This window comes from Mastomys coucha, unplaced genomic scaffold (genome assembly GCF_008632895.1).
Source record: "Mastomys coucha isolate ucsf_1 unplaced genomic scaffold, UCSF_Mcou_1 pScaffold9, whole genome shotgun sequence".
Lineage (NCBI taxonomy): Eukaryota > Metazoa > Chordata > Mammalia > Rodentia > Muridae > Mastomys > Mastomys coucha.
In genome coordinates this window covers 74,677,586-74,686,281 of record NW_022196915.1, presented here as the reverse complement: position 1 = coordinate 74,686,281, position 8,696 = coordinate 74,677,586, and positions in this window count along the sequence as shown.

The window sequence follows — 8,696 nt, the reverse complement described above, 5'->3', positions numbered from 1 at the left end:
CTCTACTCCCTGCGCGGTGTATGAGTTTCGACCCCAGCATGCTGGCCTGAGCTCTTGTCCCGTCTTGCCTGTAATAAAACCTCCTCATGTGATTGCAGCAAGTTTGGTCTCTCGTGAATCATTGGGTGGTCGCGTCATCCCAAGACTTGAGTAAGGATCTCCCCAGTTCTGGGGGTCTTTCACTACTTTTGTTAAGAATCAGGTTGACTCCACTACCAAACCGGTGCAGGTCCACTATCATCGCCTTGACACTGAAGAGCCATCGCAGGCTCCCATCTCTGTGGCCCTGCATGCCCCCCCAGACTCCCCGCCCTTCAGCCAGCCTCTCAACTTTCAGGTCTTACAAGAGGGCCGCTGGAAAGATAAGTTTTGACTTGGGTCTCGCTAGGAAAGGTCCATCCCATCTCCCCCTCTACTCAAATAGCCTAAGGCCATCACCCACCCTGGCTCTCTCCCCACGACAAGGGACCTGGTAAGTCAGAGACGGAGCTGGCATTAAGTCTCGACCACCTAAGACAGGGCAGCCCCGTGTGGGGGGGTTGACCCAGTGACGGGTAAGAGTTTGAGCATTTCCCTCTACCAGGCTCAGGCTCCCATTGTGAGACCTCAAAGGTGAGGTTGAGAGGCCTCCTTCCAGGGCACTTCACTGTGATGGCCCAATTGACCTTACTACACAGACAAGGGGGAGATGTTGGGAACCATGAGAGACCTGAGAAAAACATGCTGCCCCAGAGTCCTGAGAAAAACATGCTGCCCCAGAGACCTGAGAAAAACATGCTGCCCCAGAGACCTGAGAAAAACATCCTGCCCCAGCTGGCTGAGCAGCTTGGAATAAACATCCTGCTCTGTAAGATCCAGCTTGGCCCTGAGATAAGAAACATTCAGTGTACCATGACTTCTGAGATCTCACCCCCCAACCCCCGTCCACAACTTCCCCTGGGGTTTTAGCCCCAGAAGATCTTGTAAACATCCTTCTCCCTCCTTCCTCTCCCCCTCCCCTTGTAAACTTCCTTCTCTCTCCTTTCTCTCCCCCTCCCCTCCAAGATTTTTGCTTTAAATATGCCCTGCTCAACCAAGTAAACGGCTCTTGACAAGCAATGCTTCCTTGAGTCCTGTCTTCTCTCTCACCCATTCTTTATTCACAGATTGTGACTCTCCTCACTTCCCCAAATATCTTGTCCTGCAGGCCGGGACATTTTGGTACCAATTTTAAGAACACCTTAGTCAAGACAGAATTGACAGACAGAAAATATTTAGGAAAGAGGAACTCAGTGTATTCAAAGACAAGACTACTGGTTACTTCAATTATGTAGATATTGATATGATGTAGGTTAGGAAACTAAATCAGATGACAAAGTAAAAAATAACAAGAGCACTATATAGTAATGAAGTAATTTAGGATATGTCTAGGACCAAAGGAATTCATTTTTCAGTTGCTTTATAAAAGTATAAATCAGGATTATCTGAGGTAGGAAAACAAAAAACAAAACAAAACAAAAAGTAATGCAATAAGTAATATTTACCCAGTCCTGTGACAAAGATTATCTTTTGTGGCAATTTAAAATGGAAAATGTTAACCTCAGAATAAACCCAAGTTTATTATTTTGGTTTTGATTTATAGCAAAAATTTAAATTTATTGTATGTGTTTGTTATTGAAAAATGTCAATTATTTGAAAGAAAGGAAAAGTGTGTGGGGGATTGTTTAGAGGAAGGAAAGTGAAATAGAAAAGGAAAATGTATTAAAATCTCAAAAAGATACAAATGGGACCTCATGAAACTGAAATGCTTCAGTAAGGCAAAAGACAGTATCAATAGGACAAAATGGCAACCAATGACTGGAGAAAGATCTTTATCAATCCTATATCTGATAAAGGATCAATATCCAAAATATACAAAGAACTCAAGAAATTAGACTCCAGAGAACCAAATAACCCTATTAAAAAGTGGAGTACAGAGCTAAATAGAGAATTCTTAGCTGAAGAACCTTGAATGGCTGAGAAGCACTTAAAGAAATGTACAACATCCTTAGTCATATGGGAAATGCAAATCAAAACAACCCTGAGATTCCACCTCAAATTAGTAATGGTTAAGATCAAAAACTCAGGTGACAGCAGATGCTGGTGAGATTGTGGAGAAAGAGGAATGCATCTCCATTGCTGGTGGGACTGCAAGCTGGTAAAACCACTTTGGAAATCAGTCTGTCGGTTCCTGAGAAAATTGAAAATATTTCTACCAGAAGATCCAGCTATATCACTACTGGGCATATACCCAGAATATACTCCAACATATAACAAGGACACATGTTCCACTATATTCATAGCTGCCTTATTTATAATAGACAGAAGCTGGAAGCAACTCAAATGCCCCTCAACAGAAGAATGGATACAGATAATGTGGTACATTTACACAATGGAGTTCCCAGATATTAAAAACAATGACTTCATGGAATTCACAGGCAAATTGTGGAACTAGAAAATATCATCCTGAGTGAGGTAACCCAATCACAAAAGAACACACACAGTATGTACACACTGATAAGTAGATATTAATCCAAAAGCTCAGAATGCCCAGGATACAATTCACAAACCATATGGAGATTAGAAGGAAGACTAGATTGGGGATGCTTCAGTACTGCATTGAGGGGTAAACAGGATGATCATGGAATGTGGAGGGATAGGGAGACCTGGAAGGGAGAGAGAAGAGAGAGGAAATAAGGAGGCAGTATCAGGAATTAGAGATGTAAGAGAGGTATAGAGGGTCAGGAAATCAAACAAAAATAGGTAGCAAAAGGGATGAGGAACTGGGGATAGCCAATGGAGTATCCCAGACACAAGGGAAATGTGAGGAACTCAGGATTCAATGGGGAGATAGAAACTGTAGAGACCACTTCCAGTAGATAAGCATGCCCCGGTCTAGGGATGAGACCACCCACCCATCTTAAAGTTTTTAACCCAGAAATGTTCCTGGCCAAAGGAAGAACAGGGTCAAAAAATGGAACAGAGACTGAAGGAAGGGCCAACTGGGGATTGTCTACTTGGGGATCCATCAAGTATGCAGACAACAAACCCAACACTGTTGTTGTGGTCAAGAAGTGCTTGCTAACAGGAACCTGGTGTGGCAGTGCCTTGGGAGGTCTGGCCAGCAACTGACAAATGCAGATGTGAATGCTTGGAGCCAACAATCTGACTGAGTTCAAAGAACCTGGTCAGGGAGCTGGTGGAAGAACTGGAGGAGCAGAGGACTATTGCAACCACATTGGAAGAACAATATATGCTGACCTGACCACCCAGTTCTCCCAGAGACTAAACCACCAACCATGGAGTGTACATAGAGGGATCCATGACTCCAGACGCATATGTAGCAGAGGATGGCCTTGCCTGACAGCAATGGGAGGGAGGCCCTTGGTAGTGGGGAGGTATGATGCCCCAGAATAATGGGATGCTGGAGCAGTGGGGTGGGACACTGTGAATTGATCTGGGAGGACTATCATACAGGCAAAGAGGTAGAGGGAGGGTGGACGTGGGATGTGGGGTTGGTGGAGGGGTAACCGGGAAGTGAGATATCATTTGAGAAGTAAATGAATGCAATGATTAATAAAAAAAAAAGAAAGAAAGAAAAAAATTATTCAACTTAAGAAAAGTACATGTGAGCTTATTGAGCATTGAAGAAAAGTTCGCTGAAATCTTTAAAGGAGAATGGAACCAAAGAAAGGGGAAGTACAGTGTACCTGAGAGAATCAGAAAGTTGTATATTAGGGTTCTATTCAGCTACCTGTTTGCTTACAAGTAGATAAAATGAGAGACAGTACTTATCTCTTTTTTGTTTTTGTTTTTTTTTTGTTTTGTTTTGTTTTTTGTTTTCTTTCTTTGTTTGTTTGTTTTTGAGACAGGGTTTCTTTGTATAGCCCTGGCTATCCTGGAACTCACTCTGTAGACCCGGCTAGCCTTGAACTCAGAAATCCACCTGTCTCTGCCTCCCAAGTGCTGGGACAAAAGGCGTACACCACCACCACCCAGTGACAGTACTTATCTTGAGACAGATCAACATGACTAGATAAATTATCTATTTTTTATGGCCACAAAAATGTGAATCTCTGCATGACTCTAGTCAAAATGCAAATTTTTTAACTCTAATATGGATTTCTGTATGGTTTAAAGACTGATAATTTAAGGTCTATCTTTTTATGATCTTTATAGTTAGTAATTTTTCATAGAAATTACCTTCAAGTCACCCTTTCCAGAACCCAGAAAATGAATCTACATCTTTGAAACTATCTAAATATATGATATCCTAATACCTTTACATACTCTGCTTGAATTGCCAAATCCAAGTACATTTATTTCCATTTTCAGCAATTTCTCCCTAGAGCAATTTCATGACTTTCTTTCCTATCTGAAGTAATTAGTAAATGAATAACAACACAATTTGTTGTCCTAGATCCCAGTTTGAGTTAATCAAGAGATATTTCATTTTCAGTGAGTTCACTCTCTGCTTTGTCATCTCTCCTGGCGTTCATTGGCATCAATATGGTATGTCATCTTCCAATAGATTCTCTTGATCACTTTATCAGTAATATTCTATAAACACTGATCCAATGCAGTGAATATAATATTAATATAACTAATTGGTCCACATAATTAGCATGATAGCAATTTCTGTAGAGGAATTTAATCTAACAGTATGGCTGCTCTGGCTAGAATATAGACATGCATTTAGTACACACCTTTAACCCAAAACAGTGACCTTAAGGTTAGTTTGTAGAAGAAAACAGCTAGGCTTGAAAGTGATGTATAATCAAGGTGCAGACAAAATGATGAATGAGAGAAAGATTCGACACAATGAATCAGAGAAAAGATATGCCCAATTGTCCTTAGAACAGATTTTGATATTTAAGAATAGTACAGCCGGGTGGTGGTGGCGCACGCCTTTAATCCCAGCACTTGGAAACAAGTGGCAGATGGATTTCTGAGTTTGAGGCCAGCCTGGTCTACCTGGTAAGTTCCAGGACAGCCAAGGCCACACGGAGAAACTCTGTCTCAAGAAAAGAAAAAAAAAAGAATAGTACAGGAAGAGAGAGGTGAGTTGGAAGTCAGTCAGTGCAGTTCAGTTCAGTTAGGTCAGTTGGGAGTCATTGTCCTCAGTGCAGTGCAGGGGAGTTGAGTTTGTGAGTTTATGCATTTTAGTGCAGCTCAATAGAGGCAGATGAAGCCACAGGTTAAGATGGAGCTAGAAGATTAGAGCAAGTTGCCAGAGTTAGTTCGAGACCAAGCAGAGCAATTCAGTGAGAAACTGAGAACAGCCAGAACAGCAGAATTCAACCTGGCAGCCAGCAAGAACTACAGAGGGTGAGCTTTCAGTCTCTGCTCCATAGTTAGTCTCTGCCACTCCTTCCATGGGTATTTTGTTACCCCTTTTAAGAAGGAATGAAGTGTCTACATTTTGGTCTTCCTTCTTCTTGAGTTTCTTGTAGTTTGTGGATTGTACTTCGTGTATTCTGAACTTCTGGGCTAATATCCACTTATCAGAGAGTGCATACAATGTGTGTTCTTTTGTGATTGGGTCACCTCACTCAGGATGATATTCTCCAGATCCATCCATTTCCTTAAGAATTTCATAAATTCATTGTTTTTAATAGCTGAGTAGTACTCCATTATGTAGATGTATCACAATTTCTGTATCTATTCCTCTGTTGAAGGACATCTGGGTTCTTTCTAGTTTCTGGCTATTATAAATAAGGCTGCTATGAACATGGTGGAGCATGTGTTCTTATTTCATGTTGGAGCATCTTCTGGGTATATGCCCAGGAGTGGTATAGCTGGGTCTTCTGGTAGAACTAAGTCCAATTTCCAGAGGAACCGCCAAACTTATTTCCAGAGTGGTTGTACCAGCTGGCAATCCCACCAACAATGGAGAAGTTTTCCTCTTTCTCCACAACCTCTCCAGCATCTGCTGTCACCTGAGATTTTTATCCTAGCCAGTCTGACTGGTGTGAGGTGTAATCTCAGGGTTGTTTTGATGTGTATTTCCCTGATGACTAAGGATGTTGAACATTTCTTTAGGTGCTTCTCAGCCATTCAGTATTCATCAGTTGAAAATTCTTTGTTTAGCTCTGTACCCTATTTTTTAATAAGATTATTTAGTTCTCTGGAGTCTAGCTTCTTGAGTTCTTTGTATACATTGGATATTAGCTCTCTATCAGATATAGGATTGGTAAAGATCTTTTCCCAATTTGTTGGTTGCCGTTTTGCCCTATTGACAGTGTCTTTTGCCTTACAGGAACTTTGCAACTTTATGAGACTGAAGGAAGGACAATCCAGCCTGATATAGCTGTCTCCTGAGAGGCTCTGATAGTACCCAACTAATACAGAAGTAGAGGCTCACAGCCATCCATTGAACTGAGTACAGGGTCCCCAATGAAGGAGCTAGAGAAAGGACCAAAGGAGCTGAAGGATTTGCAGCCCCTTAGGACAAACAACAATATGAACTAATTAGTACCCTCAGAGGGGCCAGGGACTAAACCACCAATACACATGGTGGGACTGATTGTTCCGGCAGCATGTATACAGTAAAGGATGGTCAAGTAGGTCATCAATGGGAGGAGAGGCCCTTGCCCCTGTAAAGGTTCTGTGCCCCAGTGTACGGGAATGCCAGGGCCAGTAAGTGTTAGAGGGTGGGGTGCCAAGCAGGGGGAGGGGGGAGGGAACAGGGGTTTGCTCTTGTTGTTATTTTTTGTTTTCTTTTTTGGAGGGGAAACTGGAAAAGGAGAAATCCTATGACATGTAAATAAAGAAAATATCTAATAAAAAAAAAGAAAGAAAGAAAGGGTGAGCTTTTCAGCCGTAAATCTCAGAAGCTGAAAACATTCTAGGCTTGAATTACTATTTTACAGTGGTCAGAAGACTTGAGGACTAGGCCTAGGTTTGGAGACAGATACAGTAAGCCTCTGAGACAACAGTGACATCAGATTAATAACAGATACTTTTACAAATTTCAGAATCTACAAGATAAAGATCGAGACAAATCGAAGCAAAATGTCTTCAGGTATAACCTCTGAATTGGCATAGTATAAAACTTCAATTTAAAGTATAAAGTGAACAACTAGATCTGTTCAAGCTTATAGAACATAAAAGTAGGTATGAAGTACTTAATAAATAATTGTTTTTCTTTATTTGAAACAAATTGCAAATTTTTATGGCAAAGTACATGAACACTAGGAGGAAGAGAAACAAAGACAAGTAAAACAAAGGCAAACAAAGAAGCAAAAGATATTATCATCAATCTAAACCTAGTGTTTAAAATCTTCCCTGCTTTATCTCAGCAAACATCATTTTATGATTGTGTATCCATGTACTTAAATTAGTAATTTAAATTCTTCCTTAAAAAGAAACACAATGTTTACAGTTAAGATTTGTGAGCTATAACAATAAAGGAATTATTCATTTCATAAACTGACAAACAGCCATATCAGGAACTTGAGAAATTAGCAAGTTAGATTTTTCCATCACTATAATGAGCAGATGTTTACTTATCTTTCCAGAGTCTGTCATGTCTAATGAGCACACAGAGCTAAGCTGACAGCATTTATGTAATGGTTTTTTGTTTGTTTGTTTGTTTTCAAAACAGGGTTTCTCTGTAAAGCCCTGGCTGTCCTGGAACTCACTCTGTAGACCAGGCTATCCTCAAACTCAAAAATCCTCCTGCTTCTGCCTACCAAGTGGTGGGATTAAAGGCATGCACCACCACTGCCCAGCACAATATTTAAGTCCTTAAATATTCAGTACTTAAAAAGTCCGTGTTATCAGTTAGGGCTGGAGATATGGCTCAGAGGTTGAGACACAGATTACTCTTCCAGGGTTCCTGTGTTCAATTCCCATAAACCACATGATGACTCACAACTATCTATAATGTGGTCTGGTGCCATTTTAGGGTATGAATGCAGAATACTGTGTATATAATGAATAAACATCTTTTTTAAAAGTCCAAATTATCTTTAAATATTGAATTTCCTCTTTTATGTCCTAAGTCTGTCAATTGTGGCTGGTGTAAACTTTTTTAAATTTTTCATTCTTTCTTACATCAAAAGGGAATAAATGACCCAGGCAGAATTAAATACCAAAACTAAATACCTACTTGTATCCTTGGTGAACTTCCTGTAATGCAGTTTCTCCAATATGCTGGTTTCTATTGCACCCTAGGCTGTTGCCCCACCAATGGTCTCCTGAGTCCTTTCTTTGGGTAATCCAGGCCTGCCACAAATATGTGGAGCTTCAGCTCCAATAGCTTTAATAACTACAAAACCAGCAATACCTATTTAACTCTTGCACATTATCATGTTCAGCTGCTATCACAAAACTTACCCTCCTCTTGGCCATAGCTACGTGCATGCTGGGACTGATAAAACACTTCTCACAAAATTTGGAGTCAGTAATCCTGGTTTGTTATATTTGTTTTTCTTTTCTTTTCTTTTCTTTTCTTTTCTTTTCTTTTCTTTTCTTTTCTTTTCTACTATGTATGTATGTATGTATGTATGTATGTATGTATGTATTTTAAACTCCAGATTTTATTCCCCTCCCAGCCCTCCCTCTGACTGTTCCACATCCCATACCTCCTCCCCACACCCCTGTATCCACAAGGATATCTCTACCTCCCCAGCCCCACCCTACCAGACCTCTAAACTCCCTGAGGCCTCTAGTCT